The sequence below is a fragment of the Prinia subflava genome, chromosome 18 (assembly GCF_021018805.1).
Source record: "Prinia subflava isolate CZ2003 ecotype Zambia chromosome 18, Cam_Psub_1.2, whole genome shotgun sequence".
NCBI lineage: Eukaryota > Metazoa > Chordata > Aves > Passeriformes > Cisticolidae > Prinia > Prinia subflava.
In genome coordinates this window covers 5,277,909-5,302,134 of record NC_086264.1, presented here as the reverse complement: position 1 = coordinate 5,302,134, position 24,226 = coordinate 5,277,909, and the positions used below count along the sequence as shown (strand labels likewise).

The 24,226-nt window shown below is 41.3% G+C and overlaps 1 long non-coding RNA gene across 9 annotated transcripts in view; it reads right to left on the bottom strand.

The window, feature by feature from the left end:
* The window catches only part of LOC134559934 (uncharacterized), a 163,036-nt gene that overhangs the window by 105,730 nt on the left and 33,080 nt on the right, over positions 1–24,226 (bottom strand). For 8 of the 9 annotated variants that reach the window (XR_010082628.1, XR_010082630.1, XR_010082629.1 and 5 more), the window contains exon 2: positions 22,380–22,552. This is a non-coding gene — a long non-coding RNA (uncharacterized LOC134559934). Of the gene's footprint in view, positions 1–22,379; positions 22,553–22,637; positions 22,724–24,226 lie in introns of those variants that run through there. The other variant, XR_010082631.1, reaches the window with a different exon arrangement.

The following is a 24,226-nucleotide window of genomic DNA, read 5'->3' as shown; positions in this document are numbered from 1 at the left end:
AAAAAAAAGGGAAGAAATGCATCCTCCTGCTGCATCCTACCTCTGTATTCAAGTATCCAGGAGAGTTTAAAATCATTTCATATCAAAAATGTAGAGGCCAAGTACTGCAGTTTAACTGCAGAAGCTGAGAAAGCCAGAAGGCTTTGCTGACTCTCCCTTACACAATACATATCAGTCACACACCTACACAGATTTCTCAAGCAGAACTGTCCTGCAGGAAGTAGCCTGTCAATTAATGGCACAGTCACACCATTGCAGGTTTTGGGGATTACCCCAAAACCAGCATAGCTTTGGACCAAAGTCTTGGCTTTCTGTAAACCACACAGCAACAGCACTATCAGAATAATACATGCAGATCTTCAGTTCTTCCTTTTTATTCTAATAGGAAGGAAATTGGAAGAACAACAGAAAAATAGCCAAGACATCATGTTTCCCCACTGACAAATTTGCCTCACAGGCATCATTGCAATCAAATACCTCATCAAAACCTGCCCACAGAGGAAAAATGCAAGACTAGGAAAACAAGAGGACAGTTTTTTTGTGTAAGTCTCTTTTATGTTTGCTTTTATAGACACCATGGTTCCCATCGCCTACAAATGCTATGCTGTCTATTCTTCATTTAATTTCCCTGGCAGAAATCATCCAACCTGTTTTAACAAAAGTTTGGGGACAATAACATTGAAAGCCAGAATGGAATCACTTGAAATTGGGGCCACTTCTGGCTATTAGCTACCAGCAAACAAACACCTTTCCTGATGTCTCCCTTATTAAAAACCTGTACTTTAGTCAGAGGACTTCAGGATTTTTCAGTATTAAAGTTAAACAGCAGTAAAATTGTTAATAGATGTATTGATTTCTTTTTTCCATAAAACACACATAAAACCAAAGTATAAAGATCCCAGGGAATGATAAAAGAGAGTACTTCACTAAAGACAGCTTTTTTCCTTAAGAAGGATTGAAGAAGAAACCTCAACCTTCAAAATAATTGAGCTGCAATGTATACACTCAATTTTCAGCTTTGTTTGGATTCCTTTGACTCTGAGCCACCTCACTGTAAGATCCCTGTTTTTTAAATCTTTCGGTAATAAAAAAACAATCCATCATCTGTCAGGAGAGCCAGGTTCTAATCCCCATTCATGAATTGCAGGCATTTTCTGGAACACCTGCCCTGACAGTCTCAGGAAAAACTCTTGGGCAAAGACATGAAGCTCTGGGAGAGGCAGAGACCAAACCATGCAGAGAGCAGCACTGGCAAAGCCACAGGAATTTGTGTGTGTGCACACACATGTGTGCGTGTGTGCTTGAGGACTCCAGACAAATTTGTTCAGGGATCAATATGGTTTGTGGATACAGCCTTTTCACCACACTACCCCGCTGTTTTCCTGGCTTTGGGGAACAGATGATAATTGGATACACTGCCCTTGAGTAGGAAGCACATAATATGAGAAAGCTGCTGTTAACTGAACACACAGGTCTTTGCCTGAGCTGGGGGACCACTGCAGATAACCAGAGGTTCCAATTACGCACCAGCTTCGAGAATTTTATCAGCTGACACTCATAGGAACAGCACTAAAACCTTCTGAAATCCTATACAAAATGCAGGCTTGGAAAAATATTAATTTGTTTTTCTTTTTTTATTCTTTTTGTGTCAACCTTAGCTTTTCTTTAAGAAACTGAGGGACAATTATTACCTATGGCCAAGGATATGGGAGGCTTTGACTCTGCTCAAATCAAAGACAAAGTTTCCGTCAACATCACCTTTGGAAAGAGAAGGCTTTTGAATGTCAAACGTTGGTAGCTCAGGCCAGCTACCAACATACCTCAATGTACCAGCAAATCTGCTTAAGTAGTTTCAAATTCTAGAAATTAATCAATAGGCAAATTCCTCATTAAAAAGTCTGAATGAGAAAATATTAAATAAGACCCTCCAGATCATGAAACACTAAGAAGGAATGCCAAAATTGATCTCCCTCACACATATATAAGGAGAAAAAAATCTCAACTTCAGGAAAACAAGGAAACTGATCATTTTGATTCTTCAGCTGTAATATAAATGCTACAAATACTCTGTCTAAATCTAGGCACAGTGTTGGGCTCCAGCTCTTTTGAGAGTTAATTACAGAAATTGAGTCTTCTCCAGGAAAAGGCATTTGTTCTCTCCCTATTTCTCAGTTAACTCCAGAGCTGCTATTCCCCATAAAAGTATGAGTGTCACTTGAGCTGACATACTCTCTTGCTCTTATCAGTGTTTCTGGTTGCTGTTTAGCACTTCAGAAAGTGAAGAGACAGCCAAACACCGAGAGACAAAGTGAAAATAAATGAGCAAGAGTTGTAACAACTAAGGAAAACAGGAGCTAAGATTGAAGGCAAGGATTTGCTTTTTGCCATTTGCAGTGACACCATATTCCAACACATGAAAAGTCATCACTCAACCAGCTGACCTCCTGCCTGATGTTGAGAAACACAGCTGTTCTGCATCATCAAATTTCCAAAAAGATGACTCTGCCATGACATTTTTCATATGCCTGGGGGGGTTTTGTTGGTATTTTAAAATCAAGAGCGCTTTTTCCCGGACTATTCTTTTTTATAATTAAAAAAACTTTTCACTGAGTACATTTTGTGTTTGTGTGAACATGTGCTGTCACTTAGGAGTCTGCACTGCAAGCTACTTTGACACACTACACCAGTCCAGGTGGGGTTTTTGGGTCCATCAGAGGGGTGCACCAGAGTTGGTGTTACCAGCTCTGCCTCACACAGTATTCCCAGCAGAAGGATAAAAACCCCATGTGCTCCACAGCTCACCGAGGTTAAATGTTGCAACACTAGATGAGGTAGCAGCTTGTAGCTTCCAAGGATCCAGCTACTACACACAGGATTACTCGACTTATCCTCAGAGCAAAGAGAAATAGGGCTTCCAATACTAAATTCAATTGGACTTTGGAAGAAGTACATGATCCTGGTGCATGAAAACTGGAGGGAAGCTCTGGTTTTGCAGAAGACAACTGGACTTTACCAGGGGAATTTATCAAAGTTCCACACAAAAATTCTCTGAATTAACAGTGCTGCTGGAAATTTTTACTAGAACCTTTCATTTTTCAGCCACAGGGAAAAAAAATAACAAACACAAAAAACCAGAAATATAAGACTTAGAACAAGAGAGGAAATCAGAGACATAATTTCCTACAATGAGTAAACTTACCTTCTGTTTGGAGATCAGGATTTCTTTATGAAAAGTGTTTCAGAATAAAATTCCCAAATTCATTTTCTCACATGATAGAGAAATAGAAAATCAGAAAAGTTTGATGCATATTTACAACTTCAGCCATTAAATGTCATGATTTTTCTAGGACCTACTTATCAATGTGGACTATGGGTCAAAATCTCCTATGCTTAGAAAGATAGCGAAAGCAGGTACAGAAATTGGTTTTGATGATTTGTTATTGCCTACATTAGAACAATAACCAGACTGTGTCATTACTCAGAAGAGACAGACTGCTTAAAAGAAGGAGTGACTGTACCATTAAAACCAGATGAATTCATCAGCTATTTTGGCACTGTACCCCCAGGGGTACAGGCTCTATCTTGCATCCTTTTTATTGTAATTTATTTCCACAATTTCAGTATCATTATATGGAGAGCCAAGAGATGCTCTCCATTGTAAGTTGCTTTACATCTTCTTTTGTTCAACTGGCAAGCTCAATCTTTCGAGAAAAGCTAATATTTTTAGTCATAAGTTTGTTTTACTTGCAGGACGTGGCACAAGTAAACAAGACAATTTGTTCTCTGAATTAGTACCTCTAACGAGAATGAGTTCTTGAAATAAAGTCATTCCACTGGCATTGCTGTTCTAGCAGTCTAGGAAAGAAAACAATGATGAGGGAGAACATCTTGCATGCTCTTTGACCATCCCAGTCACACAACCGGTGAGTGCAGTCTAAAGTAAACTGAGAACATACCCAGACTCCACATCACCAATTTCTCATCCAGAGGGAAACCCAGATTGCATGGCCAGGAACATCTGCTGCCACTCAGCCCCAGGATGATAAAACTTACATAAGAGTCTATCTTCTGCTGAGAACAATTCTGTTTATCTTCCATTGCTCAGGTACTGGCTATTGTTAAATAATTATGAATGGATTTGCACAAAGGGCAGGAATGTAACCGTCTTGCTGATATAGATCCCAGCATAGATCCCTCTATGAAAACTCTGATTCCTTGACTAAAAATGCATTTTATTCACATTAAGACATAAGATAGAAATCATCCCTCCCTGGCTGCTGCTTCCACAGTTGCACTGAGACTGGATTCTCAGGAGCTGGAATGTTGCTTTGGAGAGTTACAGGCTGCACAGGCACTTTCAGCATTTCAGCCAGTGTTACTTAATGCTTTCACACCGCATTAGAGGCCAGCAGAAGAACACAGTGTTCAGCCCTTAGCACAGCCAAGTTTAAAACACATCAAATCTGGTTTGAACTAAATACTTTTGTAAATAGGATGTAACCCTTGTTTGCAATGGCTGCAGGACTGAGTTCATCTTTTCAATGTTACAAGAAGAGTTTTTGCAATATAGTTAATCTTGCATCTAGACTCTTGCTATTATTATTACAATTATTATTCTACTTCAAACATGAAAGTTCTGTGAGAGGGATCTGCCCCATTTTAGTCTGGGCTCTCTGAGGGACACTACAGGCACTTCACACAGCCCATGTCTTCCCCCAAAGTAGGTTTATACCCAAATAGCCCCATCACACATGATTAAACAAGACACAGAAGCATACAGATTTTGCAGCTAATGGTGAATAGCATAAGCAAAATAGAGGGCACTCTCTGTTTTCCCTTAGAACATTTCCTAGGTGTATTGCTTAAAAAAGAAAAAAAAGTCACAGCATCATCAGCAGACTTTCCTTCTCCCCTCTGGAAGAAAATACAATTCCTTGCTTGTATTTCTACAGCTGCCCTTTCTACATGGGTGCTCTACCTTCATACCTCACTCAACACCTCCTTTAGGAGCTCTAAGAGCTTAAAAACACTTCATTGAACCTCCCAGCACCTTTTTGGTTTGTTGAACGCCCTACTTGTGCTAATGTGTAGATTCACGGAATCATTTAGTTTTGAAAAGGCATCTGAGATCATCGAGTTCAACTTTTGATCCCCATCTTGTCAACTAAACCATGGCAGTGAGTGCCACATCCAGTCATTTCCTGGACACCTCCAGGGATGGGCACTCCACCACCTCCCTGGGACATTCATTCCAATGCTTAATGACCCCTTCCATGAAGAAATTCTTCCTGATGCCCAACCTAAACCTCCTCTGGCACAAGACACGTGAGGCCACGTTCTCTTGTCCTGTCACTAGCTGCCTGGGAGAACTCTGATTGAGAATTCGGGTAGTACACACAAATCACCCCCCCAGCATCTTGCTGAAAGTCATCCTGCCACTGCAAGTCATGCTCTACAATAAAGAGAAGCTGCAACAATAGGATATTCTGCTTCAGACCTTTTCAACACGCAACAGAGTGGGGATGGTCTGAAACCAAGCAGAAAGATATTCTGGATTCGTTTCCATTCTTTTTCTTTGTCTCCACTTTTTAAGACACTTGTAGTGACTTACAAAACAAGAGATCTCTTTTCCTTCTATTCAGCTCCCAGGGAATGATGACAAGCAAGGAACACCCTGCATCTGAGAGCACAAGGGCCTGCCCTGCCACTTACTTCCCCTTCCCTGCTGCTCTCAGCTGTTCTCACTCCTGGGCTCCAGTCTCTGGTTTCAACTTCCATGGCATGCTTTATTTTTTAACAGAGCTGTAATTGTATGTGTTGAGCATTAGAAACACCAGCCTACTACCAATATAAAACAAATCTGAGAATGAAAATGGCTCCAAGGTGGCCAAATCAAACATAACAGCCTAGTAGGGCCCTCCAAGATTGGCTCTAGAAAGAGGTAATGGACAAGTTTCCAGTGAAGTAGTATTTCAATCAGAAATTTGCCAAAACTTTCTGGAACTTATTTCAACAAAGAACTTTAGTTGGGGTGGAATAAATTAGGTGCCCAGCATGGACTGACTTCTGTAGCGTGGAGTGCTTTGGCAGGAAAGAGAGGCAATCTAGGAAACCCTCAGCACAGTATTCAGAGCAGGCTCCTGAGATACAAAAGTACAAAAGGAACCTCTTTTGACCCAGGTTCTCCTTCAGGATAGTGCCCTAGACAGAAGACTGACTAACTATTCAGGAAAGTCTTATTCTTCCCTCAGAATTCACAAAAAGTGCTTTTAAAATAAATCTTGGTTTCATGCTGATGTGGATATCTTCATGACTGAAAAAAAAATCTCTTTGGTTAGATCACTGCTTCTGTGCCTTCCCTCTTTTACTGACAGTTGAAGGTGTCAGGGAATTAAAGTAATGCAAAGGCTTCAGACTCAATTTGACTATTCCTGAAGTGTGAATGGCCAGGCCACATCAGCATGTAAGTGCGCTTTATCACAGTTTGCTTTATCCTTTCCTCCCCTGTGAGGTGGCACTGATCTACGCAGTTCTCAGGCAGCAGGGAGCCCGGCTGTTATGTAGACAGTGAGACATTCCAGCTGGTACATCCTGTGGCTGGCTGTCTTCTCCACTGTCTGCTTTAAATCCTGCCACTGAACACCGCTTCTGGTGTCAGTTAATGCACTGATCTTCTTCAAAAACAAAACCTAAGCAGGCTCCAAATCTTTGAAAGTCTAAGAATTGGGACAGACTCCTCTGGACTTCAGAGATCTTAAAGCCCAAGGACTCAGAGAGCTGAGAAGAACTCAGCTTGTGCTAAGACTCATGAAAGATCTATCTAACCTTGGAAAAGCTGTCAAGAAAAATTATTAAGATTAAACCACCATGGACATCTTAAAAAAGACATTCAGAATCATGAAACAAAAATCCATCCCAGAATATATCACTACATCTTTGTCCTCTTGGAAACTTCTGGAAGCAGCATTCCAGGCTACAAAGACCTGAGATCTAAATGACTACAGCAATTATTCTGCTAAATCCTATTTCAAACAGCAATATCTTTGGAGATTTTAGCCCTGAAATTATAGATGTTTTAGGGAGCAGTATGCATTGATTCAGATAGGTTTTTGTCATTGACTCCAATTCAACAGGATGCATTGCAGGGTAAAATAAATGGAATATATAACAGAACACATGATAGAACACAGTGTTGAGTGAAATTCTTCTATCTTCGCAAATGCTTTCCACAATTTTTATTTTTTTTAAGCCTTTCCTAGGATTTCTTATCTTCTCATCTACAAATTCGTATTCTTACATCTTTATGTTTTCTGTTTGACACTTCCTCCTTGTTATAGAAAACAAAAAGCACTCAAATTTTATCCATCTCAGCCACTGGGCAGATTCTTTAATCACTGCTGCAATCACTGAAAAAAAAAAATCCAAGTAAAAAAATCCTGAACACCCCCCAAAAAAGAGAAAACCAAAGCAAACAAACAAACAAACAAGGAAAAAAACCACCTCACATTGATTCTCTATGACTCGGTTGTAAAATTTAATGACGCTAAATAGAATGACATCACTAGTCCACAATAGTATGAAATCAAATGCAAAATTAAATCTTTCTTGGTAAACTGAAGCACAATTATCTCCTACAAAATCAGAGAGCTTTGCAGGATCATTTTGAACATACACATGAGCTACATTCCTACTTTATTTACTAACAATCATGGCACATATGAAATAAAGACCTCACTGTCATACAGTGTCTCACTCTATTAACGCATAGAATTATATTACAAGAACAGAACTGTTTTATTAATTTATTTAAATTTGTATGAATATATATAGTTTTTTAAAACTCAGGAAAATTTGCAGGACTAAATTAATCACTTAAGATCTGTAAAATTACTTTTTTTTTTTTTACTTTTTTTTTTTTTTTTTTTTTTTACTTTTAGAGAAGCCAATGCAAATATTATTGTTTCAACTTGTGACAAAAATCAGTTTTCTGCCTTTCTTCTACAAGCTTGCCTGGAATAAGGAGTGCTGTCTAAAATAAATTGAATGCAAGAAAACAAACAGGCAAATAACTTTAAAAAAAACAAGCAAAGGTAAGTGATTGATGGATTGACCACTGACCAGTCGATACACAGCATGCACCACATGACATTTGAAAAACTATTTCAGAATTTCATTTTAACGTATGTAGAATTTCATTTCTACTAGTAATGAAAAATGTGCTGTCACTGATAAGTGGCCTTACCAGAAGGGTTTGTGGTGAGAAGGCTTTGAAAGAAGGAAATAGAAAGGGTATGGCCTTTCATTACATTAGGTAAATCTATTTGACCACAAAGAGGTTGAGACTCAGCTGCTGAGGTTACAAGCTAAACAGGCCATCAACTTAATTAATGCATGACTTTTCAACCGAGGGCGCATTTTCGCTGCACCCCGCGATCAATGCAATTCTTTACAAGGTTCGCCCCCTGCCACCGGCGCGGCGCTTGGCAGCGCGCCCGCCAGCAGCGCGGCGCCGCCCGGGGAGCGCCTCGGGGAGCGGGCGCTTCTCAGGCTGCCGGGCCAGCTGTGGCCAGCTGTGGCCAGCTGTGCTCCGAGAAGAGGCGGCCCGAGCCCCAGCTGCCAGCGACGTGCCCTTCCCTCGGAAAGGCGCTGCAAACCACCGCCACGCCGCTGCCTCGAACGCCTTGCTCCCCTCCCCGGCCCGAGAGGAAAAGGTGGCCAAGCCTGGGTGAGTGTTTCCCACGGGCTTCCAGTAAGCACATCCTGCAAGCACAAGTACAGCATCCTGCTCCTCAGTGCTGCCTGAAATCTCATTCTTCGGCCTGGCAGCGCCTGTCCTGTACACAAACTAGGGATTTTGGATTCCCGGTGTTGTCAAGGGTCTCTTGAAGCTGGGAACTGTTACTCATACAAAAGTCTTTGTCCTGAAACTTCAAACCAGGTGAAACCTCCTCCTTGCCTCCTTACCTCCCTTCCCCCAGGCAGCCTTGCAGAAGCCTTTGCCAAGTTTCGGGAGCATTCGAGCACACCTGGGTTGAGCCTCAAAAGCTGAGGAAGGATGTGAAGACGTTGATGGAAATTATGCAAAGCAACATCAAACCCTTCCAAGAGGTTTCACACCACTTCTGATATGTTCCTAGGCTACAGAAGCAAATACAAGCAGCATCACTTCCCACGTTGTACAAATGTTGCTCTCAAAACTGCATTTTGGGCCACTTTTGCTGCTGGCTAGAAATGCCACCTGTATTCCTCTACTTGCAAATGATGTCATTAAACTGTAATTTATTACATTTAATATATTTATTGTATTAAGCACAAGACCAGGTCATAACATCTTGTGCCTCACTTGTTCTGGAAACCCCTGCACTGGAGGCCTACAGCAAAGTCCATGTGCCCTGAGCCCTCTAATTTTCTATCTGATTCCATCCCAGAATACCAACTGCATCCTCTAACTCTTGCCTGAAATCTACAGATTCTGCTCAACCGAGTGTATTTGTTCTTTTACTTTTTTTTTTAATTATTCATATTTTGGTTTGTAGGCATTAAGTGATAAGAGGCATAAACCTAGATTAAAAAGGGAATTATCCAAACAGAAATGATACCTTCAGTGATAACCATAGCTGTGGGTGCTCAGCTCACTTCTCACTCTTTCAGAACAAACCACATGTACTGGGAAGGGCAAAGGAGCTACACAAATCTAAATAAGAGAGGAAACCCTGTGTAGTAAACAGAATTTCCTCATGTCATTAGTCATTTATTAAATAATTAGTGTTACATATATGTTATTTCTATAACATTGAACATAAGCACAGGGATTAGTTCCTGCCTGTCTTTATTACAGAATATTGAAACAGAAAAGAAATTATAGGAAATTTGAAAACTTGTTTTTCAGATCTAGAAATCCTACCTGCCTAGTTCATTGCCAGCTGAGCTTCAGCAACCCAAGACAGGCAGATTCCTTCTCTAAAAGTAAAGCTGGGATTTTTCACAGTCCACTTTTTTTTTGGCGGGGGAAGGGTTGGGTTTTTTTACACCAGTAATTGATTTTACAGAAGGAAAGAATTGATCATCAATCACCACTCTGGGCAGGCAGAGTCATTCAGACCCATCACTTCTTTTACCTTTGTCTGTTTGTGCCCTTCCTTCAACATCACACATCTTCACTCACCCTCCTGACAGCATCAGCACTCATCTTTCTCCCTCAGGATCGGTGCCTACATGTTCTGTGACACCATGGGAGGACACTATTTCACTACAGAGTCCCACAGTGCACAGCACAGAGCTTCAGCCGACCAAAGAAGCCGCTATGGGGCAGATCCCCAGTGAAAGTCCCACAGACAAAATACGGAATTTTAATGTACCTCTGACTCATATCCACACTGTTAACTCCAAGCCCCTCAGTCTCCTTCCACAGCTAAGTCTGCTTTAGTCTCTGAAAAATTATGGGGCATATTTGTGCCCAAGAAAGGATGCTCATTTAGACAACAGCACAACTGATAATGATTGACCCAGAGGTGCAGAGATCTGCTGTAAATTACAGGTTTTGAGGGTTTCCTGGCATAATCTCACCTCCATTACAAGCATGTCTGTGTGCATCTCTTCCTGTGTCACTAAAAGTGGCTTTACTGGGAAAGCCAGTAGTAAATGCCATCCCACTGGGAGCCAGAGCTTGCTTGCTTTTCAACATAATAAGAATGGGTTAGACAAAGCATCCTGATTTACTCAGGTGGAAGGACCTTTTCAGAGAGGAATGGAAAAGAAATGGGTGCGGTGGCTTATGCTAATTACCATCTATTTATTTTGGGAGATAAGCTACTTATACATGGTATGTTTGGTTTGGATTAACTTGGGCAGACACAGAATGACTGTCCACAATTTGACCTTGACATGAGTATCTGGCCTTTGGCAGAGAGGGGGGACATTGACAGATACTGCCTGAAGAAAGGGATCAGTCACAACCCAACTGCTGCACAAGTTGCTCTGGGCAACAGATCAGGGCTGGGAAACACTGGCTGGAAATGGCAAAGGGAGCAGGGGGAACAAATATGAACTGTGGTCGGAAAAATCAGAAAGCAGAGGAGCGAGGTTGACCAGGAGTACAGACGCCTCCTGTTAATGTCATTTGTTTTGGAATGACAATGTTTGTACCGAGCTGAACTCGAGGACAGGAAAAGGCAGACAATAGCACAAAGCTGCTGCATTGTTTGCCCCATGTGCTCTTTTCTTTCCCTTTGGCTTACCCAGCTGATCATTATGTAACCTATCAACTGGGCTAATTTTCAACCTGTCCAGGATATTCTCAATTATGTATTCTTCATAGAATGTCATGGTTTATTTTTAAAAGGCCCAGAATATTTCCTGTGATTAATGTCTGGATTAGTTGTTGTTTTACAGGGTATATAGACTTGGGTAACAAATCTTAATCCTGACTGAAAGCGCAGTTCAACACCAGCAAGCTTTTAATTTAAGTATCTTAACAAAGGGATTAGATATTCTTCCCCTTCCTTGCAAGTCTTCAGAGGAAAAATACAGCAATGGAAGATGAAGTAGGGCATGAAACACATTGTTTTCTGTTCTGGGAAGGTTTGCTTAAAAACCAAGCAGATTTCAAAATGACAAAACAATTTTTCCTGGCAAGTTTGGTATCAGGCTTTGTTTTGCTAAACCTGATTATGTACTTTGGCTGCTCAGCACAGGCATATGTTCCAAACCAATTTAGTCCCTGCTCAGAATGAGTCTCCTTATTTGTCCAACAGCTTCGGAAATCATTTTTTCATGCTGACTTTGAGTGACCGTTTAGCACAGACTGCAAAGGTATTCCAGGGACAACAGACTTCTTCAGCAACTGATGGTCCAATTCAAGACTTTTTTTTTTTTTTTTCTTCTTCTGTTCAAGCTGCATTAATAAAGCTCTTCTCTTTGTTTTTAAACCTGCTGGCCACACTGCACATGTCCCAAGGGAAGAAATGTCAGTCAGAGGTTGCAAAATACCACAAAGGTGGGCAAAAGGGTTAAAAAAAAAAAAAAACAAACACTTCATTATTTTAAATACAACCCTCATTTCCATGCCTTAGTACAACATAAAAGCCTCCATATGTGCAAAACTCACAATTTAAGGAGGGAAAGATGTCCAGATCTACATAAACTCTTCCACATCCTCTTGTAAGATTTTGATTGTTCTGTTTAGACACTTTTAGTACTCCGTCCAGTTTCTAATCCTGAATGGAAATATTTCTAATGTTGACTTCACACATGCTCGACTGGTGGGGAAGAATGATGCACAGGTTTCAACAGCCAGAACCTCCTCTTCATATTTAGCAGACAACTTTCTCAGACTCAGGATGTTCTCATGTTGGCAAAATTACCATAATCCTGACAAATAGCACTGTATCTTTTACAAACACCCCTCAATTAGCACTAAATCCTCCCCCTCGCTGGCATTCATACAATTCCCTTACAGTAAATATTTAGTGAACATTCTCCTCTATTCCTCCTGAGAGAAATCTGTGAGAACACAACACAATAGTATCTGACATGAGAGCAATGCATCTAAGCATGGGGGAAATGAAAAACAAACAAAAAATAATAGCCACCAAAACTATTGCCTGGTTTGGACTAGAGGCAAGGAAACCTGTTTCTCTGTGGCCAGTGAACTGGTAATAGTCTGGGTCTCCACATGATGAGGAAATTATGGGCTGCCAACCTGTTCAGCTAGCCACCTCTGCTGTAGTCCCTGGCCATGGGGAACACATTTGGCAGCATAGGAAAACCTAAACTGGGCACATTTCTAGACACCAAAGACTCACAGCTCAGCTAACGACCCCTTCCCTGGCAATTTCATTGTAACAGCAGCGTCATCACTGGGCCGTATCAATGGGTTGGACAGGCCACCCAAGATAACCCATAAAAGGCCGGCAGAGGCAGTGCATACCAATGCTTTTAGCCATGCATAGTGACAGCGAGCAAACAAACTCTATTGAACATTTTGGCCAGTGCTAATATGACTTGGCTAATGTGAGAGATTAACCCCTCTCTGCTACGAATCACCCTTCCTGTAAATGAAAATAGGAATACCAACCTGCATGCCTCAAGGAAAAACTTTAGCCAATAATGATTGTTGACAGATTGGCACTAGAAAGGATCACACTTTGCTTTTCCTCACTCAGTGGGAATGACAGATATTTCAGAGGTCCTGATTATTTTTCATCCTCACGGACCAGAGAGGACAGGCAGCCCCAAAACAAGTCAAATAGCTCCCTTTGCTTTCAGACACCTTAGATCTGTTTGTAAATGGGAAGTAGGTTCTAAATTCTTTGACTTCCTCAACAAGTGGGCTTAAAGTTCCCTTAAAAATGAAGTGACCACAAATCTTTCCCAGGATACCGAGAAGTCCCCCCTAGAACAGAAGGGTGAGGAGTCAACATCTGCCATGAAGAACAATAAGAAAACTTCCCTCCTCAACTTATACCAAGCTATCTGCTGGTAAAGGATGAAGACAATGCCAAACAGGTCCTACTGTCCTTAGTTCTACAAATTGGTATCTTAAAGAGCAACCTCCAGAGGTGTACAGCAAAGCCATGCAGTTTTACATGGGTCTTCTGCCAGAGGAAAATCACTCTCAGCCTATTTTCATGAAAGCCATTTACCAAGCTGGGTCACATCCCTCTCTTCTTTCCAGAGCTACAGAAGGCAGAGTAAAGAGATCAGAATAAAAGGTATCTAAAACAACAATCTTCAGCAGCAGTGCCTACACATGTCTCTGTAGGAGATTACAGTTTGATTAATATTCAAGGCCTCCCCTCATTAACCATGGTGCCTTCTGCCTCCAGGTACTGAGCTGAGGGGAGCAGGCCAGTCACACTGACACACAGTTTCTCAAATGTGACAGGTTTCTGCTGCTCATGGGTGAACTCACACCAGGGTCTTGTAATGGAATCAGGCTGAAATAAACTCTTTCCATCTGAAGTAATAGATTGTGTTTCTGCAGGCTTAGCAAGGAGAGACCTGGAACAGATAATCTTTTGTTGCTATCCCAGCAATCCCACCCGGGGCACCCTCTGGGGATATGACAGGGCTTCACTCTCCATCAGCTCCTGGTTTACAAACACTGGGTGGCCAGCCACAGCACCTGCTGCACAATGCTCAGCATTTCCTCTGCTCCGGGGAAGTTCATCCCTGGGCTGTGTCTTCTTCTCCCAAAAGACAGCACTTGGCCAGGCCAAGTCCAAACTGATGTCTTGAGGGCGGCTATCAAAGGACAGAGGACTGACAAGTTCTTAACTATTCATTACATGAATAGTTCCTTGAGAACTTCCAGAATGAGTTGGAAATTGCAGTGAACTACAGATAACTCTTGTTTTCAGTGCTTGCTTCTTAACACCTTGTGCTATATATCCAAGCGCTCCAGAACAATTGTTGTCAAGAACACCAGCTAGAGTGCAGTACGTTTCTTTTAATTTACCTTGAATGCAAGGTAGGGAGGGACATTTCACCAGCATGTGATGAAATTCGTCAAGATTTTGTGTGCAAGGCTTTCAACTATAAACTTCAGAGAGAGGTGTTACTTTCTTTAGTGCTTTTGTGTGTTGCTAACAACATCATGTTTTCTTTTTGTCCTGATTAATCCATTTCATCTGGAATTTGCTATCATTAGAAGATGCGATGGCATGTATCATAGGTAACTGCATTACAATTATCAGTAAATTACTTCCTCAAAAACGACTGAATTCAGCCAGCAGGAATTGAAAATGCTGCTGTAAGGTGCAAGATGCTGCCTGTCTGAATATAGTCAAACTGTGAGAAAACATTCAAAAGGACTGGAAATTTTTGCTTAAGTAGGACCATACACAAGAAACTCACCAAACTGTGCAAGGGCTGCTTATGCATATGAACAGGATGGGGTTGCACAACTTAGCAATAATTTTCCATTTTCTCCTGGTGCAGCACTTGGACACAAGTCTGCCTTGTTAATTAAACACAACTCCGCCCCACACCAAACACATATTTGCTTCTAAGTATTTGTTTTTAAGCAATTCCAGGAAATATGCCCTCTTGTTCATTCCTCCCCTCCATCCCCTGGAAAGATGCCTTTTAATTCTGACCTTCCACGTATCTCCATGAACAACTGCCCTGAGCAGGGGAAAAGCAGGACAGCTCTGCTTAGAGCCTGGGGAGGCGAGCCTTGCAGAGAGCTTTTGTCGTTCCCCAGGTAGGATGTTTAGCTCTCCATCCATGCAGCCTGAATTCCTTTCTCACCACACCCAAGGTCATTTTAATGAAAATTCCTAAACCCATGCCAGGGGGATAGAATTGCTCCTAATCCTTCAGCAACACGTCATTTGATCCCCAGGCCCACTGGGGTTATTATTATGTGTCTGCAGAGCGCAGCAAAGCAGACAGGAGTAGAAAAATGGCAGCCACTGAAGGAGATCCCCTTCCCTTTCCCAACCTTTCTTTGAGATTCACTAATTTTTTCTTTTTTTTCTGCCAGAGCACATTCACTGCCTGCCAATTTTCAAGAGATAATGCCATGTTTTAAGTCACCCTCTGCCATTCCCTAGAAGCTTTTCCTGCACACGTTTTTAATGAAATTAATGAGGAAGTTTAATTTTAAAGGCAGATTGTTTCCTCTGGTTTGAATTTTGAAAGGAACTGCATGTCTGTGTGGTCCATGCCTTACAGTACTGTACTGATGGTTTACATCTGTGTTCAAGCAATGTTTTAGCATCACAAAAAACAACACAAAACCAATATTAAAGTAAAATTGCATTTTTGGCAGGATGCAGAGGAGGGAAAAAGAGCTAGTGAATCCAGGAGAACTTCATCTGTTTTCTGGACTTTTTCCCATGATGCCACAGAAATTTGTATTTTACAGAGCTAGCTTTTGGTGGGTAGGGTAAGGTAAGGTAAGGTTTCATTCTTCTCCACTAGTTGCCTCCCCATAGCCTATCTGGGCACTGATTCCCTTTCTCTGTCATGGTGAGATGTAGAAATCCACTGTGTCCTTGCCTTAGTATGCCCCAGGCCTCACACAAATCTGCCTGCCTTTTCCTATTAGCACTCCTTGCTTTCCTGGCACAGACACTTCAGAGCTTTCCAGCCATGCCAAGTAAGATGGACACTTAGAAATTAGCAAATTTCCTCCCCAGTATTTAAGTATGTGTAGGGCTGGGCTCACAAGCTATTTCCTAGTCTCTCTCATCTCTTCCCCAAACATGAGAATTTCTGCCCAGTTCCTGTCTATCACCTTTTCACTAGCAGGATTCAGAGTGGGGCATAGCAGAGAGGAGCATTCCTATCTCCAAGGAGAAATTTGGCCAAGGTCTCTGGGCATGCAATGGCTGAGACAGCAATAGAAAGGAAAATCTTCAACCCAGGCCAGGAATATGTCCCAGCTTGCTCTAGAACTGATCTGGACAATAAAGAACCAGTGCCACAGAGCATCTCCACTCTTCCAAAGAGCTGCCTAACTCACACCACACTATGGGATGAGAGGATTGAAGTATTTACAATATTTTCCAAGATACAAAATTGTTGCCAAAAAAACACTTTAAAAGTTGTTGACAAAATGACAGAGAAGCAAGACACTGCAGAAAAAAAAAAAGTATTTTTAAAATATATATATACATCTGTCTATGCACACACAGACCTGCAAGTTTTATATTGACAAAAAAATTTTAAATCTGCTCATTTCTACCTAAATTGGTGGGGTGGGAATGTGCAGAATTTAGGAACCAGATGAATGCCCAAGAACTACCAGACCCATGTGTATTACCATGCTCTCTCTTCAATTTAGCTGCATTCACTCTGAACAATTGTTATCCTGTAAATTATTCCTGGTTTATGTGATGTACTTCACCACTAGCTACAAAGAAACAGTAAATAGGGCCAAATCTACTGATAAATCAAGCTAGAGCCAGGGATGATGTAAACACACTTGCTGTGCCAATCCACCTTCTTCCATCCTGACCTGACATACTTGTGTTATTCTAGGTCTGGGCCTATCAGAGATGTTTCCTTGTGCCAAAAGATTAGGTAATCACACACAGATACATATAAAATTTAGGGGGGAAAAAAGAATCATAATTAAAAACATTCAACAGAATTATGTTTAGAAAAAAAATGAAAAGTAGCAAAATAATTGTCAGAAAAGTGTTGGGGACATCACTTTGGGCAATATGTAAAAAATAGATGGATTTTTTAAAGGCCATTTTATTTAGCATTTTTCAGTAGGTGGGTTGGGTTTTTTTTCAGGATGGTGCAATCTAGCTCATGTTATCCTGCAGCCATTGTGCAGCATGATAGGAGACTGATCACAACTCAGCTTGTCAATGACCAGCATCATAAAGGCGGAGGTATCCCCTGCAGAGGAACTGTGCAGGCAGACCTGACTGATGGATGGAGTACAGCAGAGTCCCACACTGGTCTGAATTGTAAAAGTTAATGCCACACCTCACAGGGGTCCTCCTGATTGATAGGATGTTTGACTGGCTGCAGCTCAGTCCCACAAGGATCACAGTTCAGGGGGTTTATGGTGCTCTGAATTCCTCAGCCTGACACAAAGCTGAGCTGCAGTTCACATACCTCTCCCACATGCTAATCCCAAACATCAATTCATGGCAGGTGAGGATTACCCAGCTTTCTATTGGAGAAGTAAATTAAGAAATGTCTTAATGTGGCACCTGTCTGTGGGGTGGCTGCACAGTCTTGGGGACAATGTCCTGCTAATATCACATGTGCAATGTCACTGCTTTGTTCACAAAGGTGTGTTAGAGAAGAACTCAGAACTTTGAGAAGCCACTCCTTTCCTCTCTGTTGAAGACTGAGTCCTCAGCCTTCATATCACATTGTCTCGGTATAAAGACTTTTATTGTGGTAGAATTAGGGCAGCTTTAAGCCTTCCTGTCCTGCTGCACTCATACCAAAATAAAACATGAAACTGCAGTGGGCAGGAAATAACTGTGTGTACACACTGACCAAGATCTTGTATGGTTTTAGTCTGAGGAAGTTCTACATCATCCAGTGATAATGTGGAGGAAATTTCCAAAATTATCTGAAGCATGGGTTCCATAGCACGAAAACATTTTGAAGCACAAGTTGCTTTGAGGTTTTATTTGGGATCCAAAAAATCTTGGGTCCGTTAAATCTCACCATTTAACAGCTACTATGCTGTTATTGTGACAAGTGATGATTTCAATCTTATTGGGACCTTTTCCAATCTCTTTCAGATTTAATATTAACTTTCTATGTATGCAGTGAAGAAACAACTAGACCTTTGTTCCTTTTCAGTAATTCCCTTATCAATTAGCATTATTTTAATAAAAAATTATGCAACCAATTTATTCACTCAAATTGGGGATAGGTAAACTTACCTGGTAATAAGACTATAGTCTGTATGTCATCTTCCTTTGGTACTTGGTTTTCTTCGAGAAAGGAAAGTTCTCAGGTGTGATATGTGGGAGGCTTTAAATATTTGGAAGTGAAAGTACAGAGCCCAGAAGACTTTCACTTTTCTCCCCACACCTAACATCAACGCAAGTCTCACAGAAAGTCTCTGCGCTAAATTTGCTGATGTACCTGATGTAATTCATATTCATATATATATATATAAAAAAAAAAAAGCAGGAAAATTATATGTGGCAGTTCTGCTCATTTTTGGCAAAGAAGCAGTACAGGACAAAAACAGATATCGCATATGAATAGTGTAAGTACAGTAATACATGGCTGGAAACCTTTCAAAATAAGAAAGAATCAAATGCAACAGGCAAATGCAGGCTGAAATTAGAGCTAAACCCTATGAAGCCTCTGAGATTGCCTGAAGTCACAGAGATCGTGCTGCTGGTGGAGCCACTGAAGAAGGAAGATGAGGAAATCCCCAGCTGGATTTTTTGAGCCATTCCATTACATCTTCAAAAAGCCAGACAAAATCCCAAGGAACGACAAGTTGGAAGCCACAACTGCTTGTTCCCCCACAGGGTAACATGCTCCACTTGGCAAAGGAACAACAACGGCAGAGGCAGCAGAAGGAATGGCTCTGCTACAAAAGAGCAAAGCACCTCAGGCCATTCTGAAGAACAGAGGTGGGTGAGATCCTCAGAGGATCTCACAAGGAAGCCATGACAACACTCGCCTGTCACCAGGTAAACAAAGACAAGCTGCAGTTGGAAAGGTTACCAGAGTTAGATGGAAACCCAAGAAAACAGTCAAAAGAACCAGACCAACAGGCAGCCTCCCTTCCTCTGAGATAGGAGGCCATGGCCAGGACCATGGAAAGGCAGCAGCTGGTAGGAGGCGGAGGAGAGGTCCTCATGGGAGGCAGCAAGAAGGAAAATCATGCCTACAGCAAGAACTTCTGGTGGGGTAGAAATACCCGTACCCAGGTCTGCCTCTGGTTCTGGCTTAGTGCTGGGGCAGGAACAAAGTGCTGCTGTGGTACTGCCCAGCACTTGCTGCAGGAGACAACACTAACCAGCCCATGGAATGTTCCCCATTCCAACACTTATTGCACAGATGCCTTAAATTTGGCAGTAGCAGCCCTTTACCATGTGTAGGGACTTTCTGTGCTGGGGGAATTCCTCCCTGGACACAGGAGAGATTTCTGCCTGACTGTTTGCTGCTTGCAGAGACATATTTTAATGATGAATTAGGATGTGTGGGCTCATTACAGATATTTTCAGTTTTACCTCAGAGTTACCTAGTAATGACACTTTTTAGTTTAATTTAAAATGCAAAAGACATAGCTCTGGCATCTTCTAGCACACACTCACTTGAAGGAAAAAGTTATTAATTCCCTTTCAGAGAGAAACAATGGCACAACCTCTGCTGCTCCTTGGCATGTTGCAGTGGCACACGGATAGCCAGACAGGCACAGCACATTGCTTTCCCATCCATTCTAAATACGGGAGGATAGGAGTTTTCGTCAGAGGGATTACAGTTTAAACATCTGGAAGTTAAACATTTCCTTACTCAGTTAAATCTATTGGTTTTGTTTAGTTACATCCCCTCCTCAGCAGCCTCATCCAGTTGACTGCCACATGACAAGTTCTAGCTATTGTCTGAGCTCACGATTCCTGCACTGCTTATCACCCACAGGAAAAAAACCAGCCCCACCTCCAAAAAGACACTACAGCCTCTGGGTACTGCGAGTCTGACACAAATATGGAGATAACACATTCAGCTGAAGCCAGCAGGTCTCAGCTGGCAAAAGGACCTCCACAAAAAGTAATGAGGAACCACATACTTGCTACGGGACAAGCAGCCAGTGGTAACCTACTAGTAGAGTGTACAGGTGCCATGGCAGCCTCTGAGTTGCAATATGTCTCTGAGTTCAACATACAACACCAATAAACCCTGATCATCTCCCAGAACTCTGTATCTTTCATCATTTTAATAACTGGAGAGGGCATTCACTTTCATTTGTCCGGAGCAGAGGTAGGAACATATGCACCTGGGTTAAGAAGCTCAGCTAGGATCTCTTACTATATATATACATGTTTTTGTTCTATTAAAAGTTCAGACACAAATTCTAATAACACATGGTGCATGGAAAATTCCTTAGGGCAATATTCCAGCTTACCTATTTCCACTGACCCTTGCCTGTGAAACACAAAAAGGCAAAGGCTGTATGGAGGAGGATGAATCAGGATGCTAACATACTTGCTATTGGCATGGAAAGATGCACATATTTCAAGCTCTGATGCTTGGAAAAATAAGGGTTTATTTTGAAGTCATCACCCTTCAAACCCAGTAATTACTGTCATTGACAATCATGATTTATTTAACCTCACTAAAGTGGTTTAGATGCCTGCATGTTTAGGAACTTGCATGGTTTAAAGAGAGAAAAATACATATTTAAGTATTAGAGCCTTTATAGCAAAAGCAAAACTTTGACTTTTGTTTTGTCAGGCAATTATTCTGGAAACATTTTTACCTTTATGACCAAAAGGTACCAAAACAGCCTTACTTAAAATCCCTTGTATTGTTCCAACATGTGTCATGCAGAATCACTTTTTTGGATATTGAAAAAACTGTGGGCAGGTCATACATTATTGCCCTGAACACTCACAAAGGAAATGTGACAGAATCTATCCAACTGATGGGTGACTCCTTTGGCATGAGTCAGATACACTGTTACCTCCATGCTTGTATTCCATTCCTCCCACTGGTAAGAGGGAAAAAACCCTCCATTTGTGTATGGACACACACATTGGTTCCACCCTTGACTCACACATTGCTCTCGACTCCTCCCAGCCCAGCTGCCTGAAGGTGCACACAACAAAGCCCAACTAATTGCAAAGATTCATTTTGCCAGAGTAGCTCAGGCCAACACTTAACCAACACACCCTGCATCATTCCCTTGCTACAGATACTGCTCTTCTCTGCTACACAATAATGTTTCCCATCCAGATCTGGTTTTGTAGCTGGGTTTTTTTCTCAGTGGAAGATCTGATATAGCATGGCAAACTCTTATTTCACATACTACTAGATGGTCCTGAAACAACCAGAGGCTTTTTGCTTCCAACAAGAACCTTCAAACCTTTTTCCTCCCCAGTAAATCTGATTTCTCATGCAAACCCTAGCAGTTGCTGGGCTAAATGCATTTATTCTTCCTTTCAGCTAACATGCATGCCATATAGTCTAGAAAAACTGCATTCCCCAAATTAGGAGTTAAATACAATCCATTAACCTGGCTACCCATGACAGCTGGAAAAGCTTGTTTCTGTATCTCTTACCCAGTTCTGAGCCAGGACTTGAACCTGCATCTCTAGATGATCATGGTTCTTCCTGGTTCTAAAATCTGTTTCTTCTCCTCTGATGGTTCTGCTCTGTACAAATATGCCAGCATTCAATGGACACTTGGATACCACATGATTACCTTCATGGTGTCTCCCTTACTCCCTCCCTTTGGCCTAAGTCCATGTCTTTATCCTGGACATCTCTAACTACCTCTTTTGTCAGCAAGTTACTTTCCTTGCAGCTGGATCCACTCGGATCCCAGCCTCAAGCTGATTAGAAGCCTGGATATCTGACTTAGAGCTGCAGATTCCATGGGTAGCAGGACACCCAAAACCTGGATTATTAAACCTCGTGTCTGCCTGTTCCATAGCTTCATTTCCTTCCTGCTCTGCTCCCCCACCCTTTCTGGCAGAGAAAGACCTATGATATAAGTCCAGGAAGAAAATGGATGAAATTAATTGTTTAAACTTGCTTTTTTGTTAACTGCAGTCCCATAAAAGCAAAAGAGGTATTTCAGCAACTAGTATATAATTGGAGCACCCAACACTTCCTTTCGCAAATACCAGACAATAAAATAAAAAAGCTTTCAGTCTTGCTGAAAAGAAAATAAAACCGATATTATTAAAATGAAATAAAGAATGCCTTACCACATCTTCTGACGTTGCTTAATGAGGAGCTTTATGGCGGCTAAGCATAGTGAAGGGGGCTTCCCTGAATGGCATTCACAAAGAATGTCGCCAACACTAGGGTGGGGCATGGGTGGCCTCCCCTGAAGATATTTTCCTTCTCTATTCACACAGCTCCTCCGTGTTCTTCGTTCCTGTAATTTAATCATTAAACCAACATCAGAGACTTCCCACTCTACCCCAATGCACCACAAGGCTGACCCCTCCAAGAGATGTTACCAGCCAAACTATGTTTTTCCTCATCAGGTTCATTTCCAGTACAATCATGGGGTGAGGAGTTCAGTACTTAGAAGCAACTAGTAAAGTCAGGCTTTTGGCCAAGGTCTGTTGCCAGCAGGTGCCATTGGCAACGTCCACACCAGTGGAACTTCCAGTTGTTTCATTTTTTCCAAAGGAAGTACTTGAGAGAAGGTAAGTAAGGGTGACATTCCATCAACCAAATAAACACTGAAGGACAATGACAGAGCTTGAGACAGAAAAAAGGAAGTGATTTGAGGATATGACACTCCTACTTCTTTTTTCCCACACCTTTGTCTTGCATGAGACAAAAGCTATGTTAATGGAGATAATAAGTTAAGATTTTGATAACTGGTATAAAATAAGGTAAGTGACGGATTATAGTTACCTTTGAATGCTTCTACATAACCAAAAATCACCACTTTAATTGGCACAAACAGCAACCTCATCAGCAGTGTTACTAGAAAGATCAAGGGCCAGCCAGTTTTCAACATTATACAGTAAATGCTCAGGACAGATGTCAGGTAAAAGAAAAAAATCCATTTTTCAGAAGATCTTGAAGTTCAATTTCTTCCTAATTTAGGAAGAAAAAAAATCCATAAAAATAGATTCTAGGGACAAAAATTTAACTCAAAACACATTATGAGTTTTCTTTTTCCTACTGCCTAAACACCACAAGGATTCCACACTTCAAAAATATTCAGAAATTATTTTGCCTCCTAGTGATAAAAAGGCACTTCCTCTGTGTCTGCTGAACACTTCGGTGGAAACAGTTTCATAACCCACCCTTGTTTCACCAAAATGGAATTTTCTGAGAGAACCCAAATGATCTGAAGGGAAAACAAGTGAAAAAGAGCATGTAAACTGTATTTCTAAGTTGTAATGCCATCTGTCAGTAACAGCAGGATCTGAGGGAAATTGCTGAATATTCTGGCAAGCTTGCTCCTGCCCATTCTGGGAACATAGTCCTTTATAGCTGCTGTGCATGTAATGAAACTCTGTGGTCATTCTGTAGGCATCAGCTAAACAGGAACACCAGTGGGAAGGGAAAAGACAGCAAATACTTAGGGCAAAGACCAAATGATCTCTAATAACCACTTTCCACAATTGCTTTAGCAAATGAGTTTATTCAAAACCATGGTGGTAGGAAAGGAAACTTTTATACAAGTATTTTTTATGTATTAGCCAAAATTGAACTAAAACGTTCACCTCAAAGTCAGGACTTTAATCACTCAGTTACACTCAGATAATCAACACAAGGATATGATACCACAGAGCCATAAATTTCATAGCCTCAAAAACTCGGAACAGCTTGGAATGGATATTTTAGCCGGAGAAGACATTGAAGATTTGTTGAACAACATATATCATAAAGATGATTCTCCTAGATCATTTTCTAAATAGCTTTGAAAAACAAATGTAAACTGTAATTCTTACATAGCTCATATTCTGAATCATAATTGTCCTCTCCTGAACTACTTGTTCACCAAACATTACTTTCACTCAATACCTAAGAGAATACCAATTAGAATGGCAATAAAGAGGGGGAGGAACATATGACAAATATTCTC